The sequence below is a fragment of the Stegostoma tigrinum genome, chromosome 27 (genome assembly GCF_030684315.1).
Source record: "Stegostoma tigrinum isolate sSteTig4 chromosome 27, sSteTig4.hap1, whole genome shotgun sequence".
NCBI lineage: Eukaryota > Metazoa > Chordata > Chondrichthyes > Orectolobiformes > Stegostomatidae > Stegostoma > Stegostoma tigrinum.
In genome coordinates, this window is record NC_081380.1 from 28,503,641 (window position 1) to 28,516,373 (window position 12,733).

General features: G+C 39.6%; 1 protein-coding gene across 1 annotated transcript in view; it reads right to left on the bottom strand.

The window, feature by feature from the left end:
* The window catches only part of phf12b (PHD finger protein 12b), an 83,222-nt gene that overhangs the window by 49,732 nt on the left and 20,757 nt on the right, over positions 1-12,733 (bottom strand). The window lies entirely within an intron of this gene.

The following is a 12,733-nucleotide window of genomic DNA, read 5'->3' on the forward strand; positions in this document are numbered from 1 at the left end:
ATTCAACGAGACACAATGGATATGCTTTCCATCTCTAATGTAAAGTATTGAATAGGCAAAGTCTTCACTGAGATAATTAAATCAGCAGCTATCAGTAATGATTCTTGGATCTGCTCCACTATTTAGTTCAGTTGGTGGTAGCAGTCTACCATCATGAGATGATGGTTTATGATAATGGAGGCCAACTGTGCTAAGTGTCACTGGTTCTGTGGGAAAACAAATCACTGCCGCTTTTTCAGTAAAGGAAGACAGTGGGCTGACAAGGTGGAAGATTTGAGGATCAGTGCACTTTCTAGGCCTTCCTCTCAGTCAGCTGAACTTTAAATTTCTGCTTGCCTCATTCACACACTTCCAAACAAACATTTAGCCTCCACCGATGTCTGCCATCTTTCCCTTTGCTTGCGGGTGTCCTTGTAGAGACGGCAGGAACACTGGCCCAGTGATCAGTTCACCATCCAAAACACTGTTTGGGTGTACACCAGTAATCTGACGACTGTGGCCAAGCCAGCATAGACATAGTTGGCTTGGCAATGAGTCCACAATGACAGTATTAATGTACTCCCAGACATTTAAATTGTTTATCCTGACACGCCAAGAGACGTTGAAGAAACATCTGAAATAGCTAAGTTGGAAACTGTTCAGTCTTTTTACTGCTTAGATGTATGTTGTCCAAGTCTCACCACTGCTGGAAGCATTCTTGGTAGATCTCAATTGTGTGTTCGCAGACATGTTACAGTTGTGTACACACACACACACACACACACCCTTGGGCACAACAATTCCAGCTTCAGTAATGAGTGTTTTGATTTCACCATCAATTGGCAGGTTTCTGGCGATTGCGCAGTTTAGTTACGTGAAGCAATCAAGAACCTCAAAATATCATTTCATCAATGCTGACAGATGCAGGCATGGTAATATCCTGGACAGTTGTCTTCATGACAGTCAAATCAAACTTCAAAAAGTATAACAGCACCTGTCTATTCACTTATGAGGTGTTCCTCATGTGGCATTGTCAGCACAGAGCAATTCTCTGATGATTGGCATGTCTTCACCTTCCACTGCAGGTGAGCAAAGCCGAACACGTACCATCAGGTTTAAGTTCTAGTACGCAAGTAGAAACACACTTTTGATAACTTGAAGACATATAACAGCATCTGAGAGAAAAATATACCAAGGAAACCACAGTTCACTCTCTTACTGGATAGACGCTGAGCTACTCATGAATGTCAAGAGACTTTATCATCTTTATTTTCGTTCACCGGATACTATGTGTCATCACAAAAGTCTGTACTTATTGCCTACCCAATAGATGCCCCAAGGCAGCAGTGGTGGGTCACCTTCTTGAACCCTGTAGTGTAGGTGTGCCCACAGTGCTATTTGGGTTACCAAGAATTCTAATACTTCTGTTTGTTATCAATGAGGAAATTCTCTTACGCCCTCAGAAAAAACAACAGTTGAGAGTTAGTGATAAATGGAACGTCAGACATGCTGTTCAGACTGACAATGAATACTCGCCATTCATAAAGATTAGTGAAAGAAGCGGAGAGAGGAAAGACCCAAAACTGATAGGATATAGCACTGACTGTACGAACAGACCTATCTATATATCAAAGGATAAAACTTTAACACAAGAGGCTGCTTGTCACAATGCATTTGGAGCACTGCACCTGTCTCGGTTCCACTGCATTGTCAAAGCTTTGATGACCTTGGCAAAGGTCCAGGAGAATGCTACAAGAATCTTAACTTACATGAAGCTCAGTTCCACAGGTAATCAATTGATTTTATTTTAGAAAAACATGAATTGTAAGTAACCTGGCAGAAGTTGTAAAATGATTAACTTGCTGGGTAGCCCCCTATCAACAGGGGAATGCGGTTTAAATATTACACTTTGTCAGCAGATGCTGTAGATGCTAAATTTTTTTAAAAAATCATTAATAGGAATCTTGATCAATTATCAATTTCATTACAATCAGGCATTCAAGTGTCTTTTCAGCTAACATTTGGTTCATGAGACCTCCTGGACTGGCTTGACTGTCATAGGAGTTCATGGAATAATATTTTAAGTTTAATTTCCCCCATTCTCCTACGCATTCTGTACTTGAACTTACCCAAGATGATTACATGGCTTTAAAGTGAGGGTAGATTGGGAGAAATATTTAGTTATGAGATCTGAGACTCATTTTCCTGTTCAGATTTCAAATTTTCATCAGCTGGATTTTGTCAGAATACAAGTGTTTATTGTGGCAACTAACCATTGGAGATTGCAATAAGCAGGTTTTAAAATCAAACTATATACTAATAAAAGCAGGTTATTAATAAGGAAAATTAATTACGTGACAAACAACATCTGCAGAGAAAAATTGCATCTTTTGCCCTAGAATGATTTTTCAATAGTGAAACTGCACAACAGCTAAACGAAACTTGGCTGCTATCAGTTAAGCAATCTAACTGCTCATTATTCATTTTGGTTGCAAGCAAATAATGAACTTCCACTTAATTTTGATAGCAAGCAATTTAGATCCAACTTACTCATTGCAGCAAGTCACTTTAGGCTTGATAAGCTAAATAAGCTAGACAGACAAACAATCTGTACAGATAACCAAAAGTCATATTTGCACAGCTTAACAGCATTGGGCAAGTTCAGCTCATTGTTTTTCCTCACAACCACTCCGGAAACGTATTACAGATTTGAGAGTTTTTGAGTAGATTTCTTGCTCGGGTTGCGGATGCTGTGGTTGGTTGGCTCGCTGTTCTGCAGACGTTTCATTACCCTGCTGGGTAACTTCGTCAGTGCAGCCTCCAATGAAGCACTGTTGTATTTACCCGCCTGTTATTTAAACTCTGATATCTGTTGAGCTGGGTTACCTCATTTTTCCGGTTTTCTTTCACTGTGCAGTACATATAGGGTCTAGCTCTGTGTGTTTGTTGATGGCCTTCTTGGTGGGGAACCAGGCCTCTAGGAATTCCTGTGCTTGTCTCTGCTCAGCCTGTCCCAGGATCTTGGTGTTGTCCCAATCAAACTGGTGGTTTTCCTTATCCATGTGGATGGAGGTGAGCGTGAGCATTGGTTGTCTTTTTGTTGCTAGTTGAAGTTTGTGTACTCTCGTGGTTAAATTTTCTTCCTGTCTGTTCAATGTAATGTTGGTCGCAGTCTTTGCCACAGACAGCCATCAAACACATCAAGCTAGATCCTACAGGCACACTCTGCTGCGAAAGCAAATCGGAAGCAAGGTAATCCAGCTCAACTGACACCCGAGTTTAAAACAACAGGTGGGAAAACACAACAGCACTTCATCGGAGGCTGCACTGATGATGTTACCGGGCAGGGTAATGAAACATCTGCGGAACAATGAACCAGCTCAGTGACCAACCAACCACAAGACTTGGGAGTCGTCCAGCCATCTACTCTTTTTATATTACAAAATTACATTAGCCAAACAAATGGCTACATGGATGGCAGTCGAGTAGTCTCACCCACCTATAGTTTGTACGAGGCCCCCTTTTGGATCTGGACCTCATCTTTTATAGCCATGATACCTGCAGAGGCAACCAGGTAAGAGATACAATGTGGACATGACAAAAAAGAATTCCAAGGTATTGGAAATTGGGCAATTCCTGTCAGCCAGACAGTGAAGAGCCCGGAAAGGCTTGGTATATAAAAGGTAAACTATGAAGGATAGAAAAATACCTAAAGAACTTACATTCCCCAACTTCCACCAGTTTAGCCTTTTTGTTTGCAATCTAGCTTTTAGCACAACACTAAAAACAAGCAAGCTACTTCAAATAAAGTCAATTCACGGGAACCTCTCCTCCTGATGTGGCCAAACAGGTGCACCCTTTTCTTGCTTGGACGTTCTCATCCTGCTTAAAAACATCCCAGCATCTATTTAATCATTCACCACTAAGCATTGAGTTTGCCTTCAGTTTTACATTGACAAAGAATAACTTTGGCCCACTCCACACAGATGAGGTAGAGAAAACATCAAGGAAACAATAGATTCTTTAAAAGGGAATAAAATAGCAGTCCAGAAAAAACCAAAACATCTGAATGAAAACATGAGAGTCTTTTAACGTGTTTGTTTGGGAACATTGCGTCAATCCATGGGTGTTGCTGGTATCAAATGGGGCAATGAAACACTCTCAGCACATGCTATGTGAATAACTGAAGACTAAAAATACAGAAACGTCTCCAAGATTTGCAACATGAAAGAATTAGACAAAAGGATTACCTTACCATAAACAAAGATAACTCAAGAACCTCCCACTGCACTATGACCATTATTCACAAGAACAGAACTAAACCATTCAGCCCATCAAATTCACTCTATCGTTCAATGAGTGTGGCCTTATCTGCCAATTCTCAACTCCACTTTCCTAAGTATTCCTCCAACACTTGATTCCCTTGAAAAGCAATAAGACATCGGAAAATATCTGACCATGCACAAAGTAAGACGTCCCCCCAAAACAAAGATAACTATATCTCTTCCAACCAAAATTGAAGAATGCCACCAAGACTGGAAGCTGGAAAGCCTTTCAAGCCTCAAGACTACAGGAAGATTTAGACAGGTTGGTCAGATGGACAGAAGGGTAGCAGGTAGAATTAAATTCTAAAGAAGTATAAAGTGTTACATTTCAGGATGATTAACAAGGCAAGAAAGAATATGACGAATGGAAGTATGGAGAATGAGCAGAACCTTGGTGCCAATGTCCAGAGATTGTTGAAGTCAACAGGACAGATGGATAGGGTTATTAAGAAAAAACACAAGATACTTGCCTTTACCTGTCATGACACAGAATACAAAAGCTGATTAGGTAACAGTCTGTGCCCTCTGCAAAGTTATGGTCGGCACACTTTAGGAAGGTTGTGTTTTGCACTGGAGAAAAAGCAGACAAGACTCAGGAGAATGCTGCCCCAAATGGAGCCACTTAGCCACGAAAAGAGCCTCCATAGGCTGAGTTGTTTTTCTTGGAGCAGAAGATTGAGGGGAAGATCTATTTGAGGGCTACAAGGTTATGTCAGGCAGAGGGAGGGTTGATAGGAATAAACATTTTCCCTTTGTAGAGTGGTCAATTACCAGCACGCATAGATTTCAGCTAAAAAACAAAGAGATTTAAGAAGAAATACTTTCACCCAGAAGGCGGTGGGCAATTGGAACTCTTTGCCTGAAAAGTTGAATAGACGCTGGCTCCATCACATCATTTAAGTAGCATTTAGATTAACATTTGAAATGCCACAGCATAGAAGGCTATGGGTCAAGTGAGATTCAAGTAGACAAGTGCTGAATGATTGGTGCAGACACGATAGCCTGAAGAATCTCTTTAATACTCTATGTATGACTAACTTGTAAAATGCAATATTATCAAAAGCCAATCAATAAGGTTCCTTCTCTTGAACATTTAAGCTCTTCAAATGAAATTCGAAATCAGCATTGTAGGCAAGTATGCAAAGAATGAACTGGCAGAGGCTGTGTGTTAGATCAATGGAACTGCATTTTTGCTCAACCGAAGCATGTGACACCCATTTTAGATCACATGGCATTATGCTCTTGAACTGTTTACTCAATATATGTAGAGACAATTTTCAGCATACAATGCATAAAACCCAGAAATACCTAAAATATCATTTTCATTAGTCAGTTCATCTGTAAATGTCAGAAGACAGTAATGTTAGTATACATCTATTTGCAACAAGCAACAGAATAATTAAAATTGCAATATTTCATCATTCACTATCAGCAAGTTTAAGTTATCTTTCTACCTAAAATCATAAACCCAAAAGGAGCAATCTGATGAGTTTCTTTGTCAACATAGATTCTGTATAACAAAGTGTGGAGCTGGATGAACACAGCAGGCCAAGCAACATCTCAGGAGCACAAAAGCTTTCTGTACTTTATTCGAATAAGAATGGAGCCAAATTATTATATGTAAATCCAGTGTTAAGTTTACCAGATGTGGATAAAACCAAATCAGCTATATTTAAACAAAGTGTGAAATATTACTTGCCGCATTGTGTGTGGAATTATACATTCAGACAAAACATACAAAGTTGTGTGTCAAAGCACCAAATACAGTAAAATACAACATCACAAACAGCTTAGTGTTCAAGCGGCCTTCTTTTCAGGCCTTTTGGCAAGCATGGATCTAGAGACTCACTATAACAGAAACAACTCCTCCTACTGGTTATTACACCAAAATATCGTGAACACAATTCAGAAAAAGTATGTTTTTCTTAGCCTTAATTGGGAATGACATGTTACAGTTGAACCACAATAATCTGTGGTATGGTCAAATAAACCAAATCTTCCCAAACAAACACAGTCTTCACTGATCCTTTATTGCAATATTATTTTTAACTTAAATCAAACTAATTAAAAAGTTCCTTTATAATTCATGCACATCTTTATAAAGTTTTAAAATGGCTTTCCATTTAAGAACATCGAAACAGGTGTGGGTCAGTTAGCCTTGAGCCCATTCGCCATTCTGAGAGATCATGGCTGATATAAGACAAATATGCCTAGCTCCATATACTTACCTGTCTGTGCATCATTTCCCTCAATGCATTTGCTCAAGAAAAACGCATCTCAGATTTGAAATTAACAAGGTTGGGGTGTCTCAAAGTTTGACAATCTGAAGCCCAGATGAAAAAGAAAACATTCCACTGATAAATTACTGCTTCTGAGACAATTTGCGATTGAGGTGATGTTTCTATAACAAGACATTAAAACACACAGTTAGGATCCCAGTCAGTCGAATTGCAGCTCTTTGATTTGGGTCTGATGTACATCTCTCTACTGACTCAAAACAAAAGCTAAGTAAGCTCATCATTCATACACCATCATTCTGGCCCGTTGTGAATACGAAATGAAGGAACGTACAAATGATCATGATTTTGTAGCAAGTAACTCACTTCCACACTACCCAAAACATTTCCACCATCTACTGGACACAAGTCAGTAGTGTGATGGAATATTCTCCACTAAACTGGATGAGTGCATCTAATAATATCCAAAGAGCTCGACCCCTTCTAGGAGAAAGCAGCAGACTTATTTAGGACCCCATACATCCCCTCAAACATCCAACTCTCCACCAAGGGTGCAGCAGCAGCATTACAACGTCTACACTACTCAATGCAGCAATGTATTAAAACTCCTATGACAGGAACCTTCAGATCCCAGGATCTCTACCACTTAGAAACACACAGACAGCAGACACATAGTAATATCTGCAGGACTCCCTCCAACCCACATCATCCTGACTTGAAAATATCATACCAATTCTTCACTGTTCTTGGGTCAAAAGCCTGAACTCCTGCTCCAACAGCACTGAGCGGGCTGCAGATCAATAAAGTGGCTCACTGCCACTTCAAGGGCAATGAAAAATGGGCAATAAATTCAAGCTTTGCCAGCAAAATTCAATGTCCCATGAATGATTTTCTTAATTAGTTCTGTGAATTGCAAAAATTTGCCTTTGATTCAAATCAGAAGTAGTCTTGCTTAAAGAGGAGAAGGTTTGGATCAAAAGAAATTTACCAAAGATCACATCTTTAAAAGAAATATGGAATGACAGAGACACCCGGTTCGATGAGACATTACCCAAACTTTCCTGACTTTGTTCCAAGAAAACATGGGTACACTGAACCTAGTTAAACTCAGATTGTTGTTGAAATTCCTCTGGTTAGTACAAAAAAAGCATCTAAGTTGTTGGGAGGACTACCTAAAACAAAGGGGAGATGCCTCAGGCCAAAATCAACAGTTTTCTAAATTTGTTCAAAACTATAAAAGAAAAAAGCAAACTAGCATAAATCTTTATCTGGTGAACAAAATTACAAAGAATGCAGTCCCAATAGTGCAAATGTATGTTCTTGTTAGAAACGTTACCAGGCTATTTTGTTTCTTTCCTAAACAACATGCAGCCAGATAATTAACAAACTTTTTTAAAAATCGGCTTGACGTACAGGCAAGGGTACAAAGCCTCAAATTAGACACCTCAACACAGAATGCTAATAGATGCAGGAGAGAGAGGGAGAGGGAGAGGGAGAGGGAGAGGGAGAGGGAGAGGGAGAGGGAGAGGGAGAGGGAGAGGGAGAGGGAGAGGGAGAGGGAGAGGGAGAGGGAGAGGGAGAGGGAGAGGGAGAGGGAGAGGGAGAGGGAGAGGGAGAGGGAGAGAGGGAGAGAGGGAGAGAGGGAGAGAGGGAGAGGGAGAGGGAGAGGGGGAGCGGGGGAGCGGGGGAGCGGGAGAGCGGGAGAGCGGGAGAGCGGGAGAGCGGGAGAGCGGGAGAGAGAGAGGGAGAGGGAGAGGGAGAGGGAGAGGGAGAGGGAGGAGGACCACCTATGTCCCCCTTTGGGGGATCACAAAAATTATATTTAAGCCCTCAAGCTTGTGTATTGAAAACTCATCCCTTCAACTCAAGTATATTCATTTGATCTTTTAAAGTGTTATAGTGACACCAATTTAAATTCCATCGTATTTCATGTCAAATTGCAGCAGCTAGATTGACAGATAGTACCAGCTGCCAATGTGCCCATTTTGAAGCCTTTCATCAACCATCTAATATTTTCAAAACCTAATATTTGTGTTGTTACCAAATCAAGCTCCACAACCAACACAAGTACACTCAAACCAACTTCAAAAGTGGAACCATCAACTGGAAATGCCATTAAGAAATTCAACAGATTTGCCAAAATCATAGTTCAGTCGCTGAAGATCAAGGAAGCCATCCAAGGGTTGAACAGACAAAAAGGTTGGAATTAAGATAAAGTATTGAAATGTGGTGTTTTTCTCCCCAGTCTATATAGATGCAATCTGAGATCATTTTACAGGTATGGTTAAAGAGGTGGAAATGGCAGGAGTTAGACAGCTTTGAAAGCTCAAATTAGTAAACAGAAAATTCAGACCTGATATCAGATCGTTATTTTTTAAACAGCGGTCAACACTTAGAAAGAATTTCCAAACAGAACTAGCACCAAGAATCTTGGAGCGATTTGACAGTAAGAGGAAACAACTGGGCAGAGGATATAGGGTCTTTCTGAATGAATGAATTAGGGGATTGTTATTAGGCCTTCGAGTGCATTTATCAAAATTTTTCAAAGTAATGAAAGAAGGATGATGCATGCATCATAATACAGTACTTACTTCCATTCCACATTTCTCTGGTTATACCTTTACACTGTCAAAAAAACAAAAAAGTCAGTCTTCAGCGAAAGTCAGTTTTGCAGGACCTCTGGGACAATTTGAGATTTGTTGTGGGTTCAATGCCAGAATTTTTAAAAAACAACATTTCCAAATGAAAGAAGAACATGACATCCTATAGAAGAGCTCACCAGTGAAGAGCCAAGTTGGGAGGAAGAGTCCACTATACCAGATAAGGTCTCTGGCACAACAGTGCAAAGCATTCACACCTCAAGCTACCATCATGCAGAGAGATTGGGACATGCCTTCAGGCTATATGCATTCTTAGACATACTTAAACCAGAAAAATCTGAAGGCAGTCAGTAACTTATCACACAAAATGACCAAACACAATGCCACCTATCAATCTCTCACGTCTTCTGGAAACAGTGACCATCAATGTTTTGCATTTTTAAAAAACTGATGTATGCATTTGTACTTTAAGGTTAAGCTAGATAATTAATCTCCAGATAAACACGTTACTAACAATAGCTCTGTTGTCACATACAAAACTTCTTTCCCCATTTTGATCAAAATGTTTCAAATTCTCTCCACTTCAATGGGCACTACTGGCACCGACACCAATCTGTGCTTTAGGGAGATGGCTAAGTGATCTGCAATGGAAAACAAAGCAAAGATGCAGCTAATCAATGGTACCAATCTCTTGCAGTATTAAAATCTGAAGACAGTTGATTTTTACTTCATTAATCCTCAAAACAATTTTGCAGCATTTTGGATTGATTGGCAATGATAAACACATTTTTATCATGAACTAGTTGGCTTGCAACTGAGTGTCCAAGGTTTTCAAAAGAAAATGCATGAAAGCCAGGAACTGCAGTAAAACACAATGAGTGTTAAGGCTGCAGATACCACTCCTACATGAAATAAGAATTCGCAATTTAAACTAAATAGACAAAAACTAGACATACTTTGCAGTGCAAGCAGCAACGTGGAGCATCTTCTCAATTCACAGGCATCAGAACTGATTGATCTGCTGGATTCTGGCAATGCTGAAGCTAGTTAATTGGGGAGAAATCTCAAAGGCTGAAAGCAGCTTACATTCACACTCATTCCTACATTAGCACAACATACTGCAGCTTTAACAATACAACCTGGACTTTGAAACAGTTGCATCTGTGTGGACCCAAAAATTTCATGCATTACTGTTAGGGAAGATCAACCTCTTCCCATCTTCAGACAGTTTTTTGTCCATTTGCTCAAGTCTCAGTAACAGAACTGATAAGTGGATGATGTAAGTGACATCATGAAAAATGGTTGTGAATGAAGGAGGAAAGAACTGGAAGGAAATGGGTACAGCAATTATGAAACATGTTGTACTGAAAATCTCTAAATACTGTAACGGGAAATGCCCTGACATCACCCGGGGTACAAGTGTTTATTTAAGCAAAACAATGCTATTCATTTCCTTCTAGCTCTGTAACCCTCAAGCTCAAACTGAAGATTGGTTTTCATACACAAACCATTGGTTAACAATCATAATTAATTTCTAAACAGAAGAGACAAAAATACTATTGCTCTACAAAATTCTTTTCACTCTTGGCACACAAGGCAGAACAGTTAACTAACATCTGTGCAAATCAAGCTAAATCGGTAGTAACATTCATATCACTTCAGAAGCTTGTGAATCAGAAGATACACCTGACAAATGCAAGTACACAATTTAGGAAAATACTTCAGCGCAGTACTGTTACATAGAGTGCAGTCTTTTGTATGAGATAACAAACCTAGTATGTACTAACTTCAAAAGTTTAATGGTGCAGTTCAAACAGGAGCAGGTGAGCTCCCCTGTGATCTGATCTCAGTGCCTTCATGAACAATGCTAGACTAGCTTACCACCTCAATTATCTTGCTGCTGTTTGAAACATCACAGGGCTGACTGCTACATTTTCCAGTATCACAAAAGTTTGTAGGTACTTATAATGTTAATGAGCAAGCATCTTATTTTAAAAAAGTACCACCCCAATTTGTAAGAACATAATCAAAGTAGATTTTATTGAACAAAACTCAATTTTCTGCTCTAACAAACATTGAGTTTAGACAAAGAAGTTTTTCTAAAGTTGTAAACATGCTTATCTACATCAACAAACTGTACACTGGGCAAATGGCTCTAAGAATTATCCTAACGGCATTCCCACTGATCTGCTTCAGAAACAAAGCAGAGCCAGGCCGAACTCCACGCTAAATGATGTTTGATTGTTTATTGTTTTGGAGATGAAGTGTCGTTTGAAAACAAAATGCTCTAATTATTCCTGGTCTTTTAATACTGCTTTTTGATTTTGACAAGCACTTCAAATTACTCAGACAGTGGCAACATAAAACGTTTTCCCTACTATTTATGAGATCTACACCAAAATGTTTTCAATCTTGGTTGTAATGTATTCACCTTAGTTGTCTACAAAATGTACTGGTCACAAGAAAGTTTACAATACAAAATCTGAAGTTGCTGGATAAGCTTTAGCGAGACTAGCAGTGCATTCAACTGGACAACACTACTTTCATAGGAGAGAAGCAAACAAAAGTAAACAAATATTTTTGTTCTCAATTTTTTAATAAATAAAATCCCAAACTTGGCAGTACAGCCTTCACAAAAGTCAGCTTAGAATTTTCAAAGTAAGACATTTCACCACTTGATCAAACTGCATTTTCCAAATTCTATCCAACTTATGTAAATTCATGCAGACAGAATCTCAATTTTACAATCTTACAAGTCACTAGTGAAGAATAACAAATTGTAACCTATTTTTTGTGCAAAGTAGTTTAGTAGACCTAGTTTAAAGCATGCTGGACAACAATTTAATTTCTACCCCGTACTTGCTTTTCTGTTCCTTGGCATATGTCAGTGTATGAGAGTGTGGTGGAGAAAACATTCAATGACTTTTCATTTTTCCTCATATATACCTATTTTAGTCATGACAAAATAATGCACAACACAGCAAATAGTTTGAATAGAATCCCAGTAATTCAGAAAGAGACATTTTGGGCTCATCAAGTCCACACCAAACCTCTGAGGAGCATCCCACACAGATCCAGACCTAGCCCCTCACCTTATCTCCAGAAACTCTCACTTCCCATGGCTAATCCACTTAGCGTGCATATTTTAGACAATTTACCATGACCAATCCACCTAACCTGCAAATCTTTGGAATATGGAAGTAAACTGGAGCACCCAGAGGAAATCTACATGGACACAAGGGGAACGTATGAACTCCACACAGACCGCTGGTAAGGGCTGGGATCGAACACAGGTCCCAGGCACTGAGGCAGCAGCACTAACCACAGAGCCAATTTTAAATTTGTTTTTTTAAAATTCATTTGTGGGATGTGGGCTTCACTGGTTGGTCAGCATTTATTGCCCATCACTAGTTGTCCTCGAGAAGGTGATGGTGAGCTGTCTTCTTGAACCACCACAATCCAAGTGCTGTGGGTTGAGCCACAATTCCATTAGAGAGGGAATTCCAGGATTTTGACTCAGTGACAATGAAGGAACAACGATCTATTTCCAAGTCGGGATGATGAGTGGCTTGGAGAACTTGCAGGTGGTGGT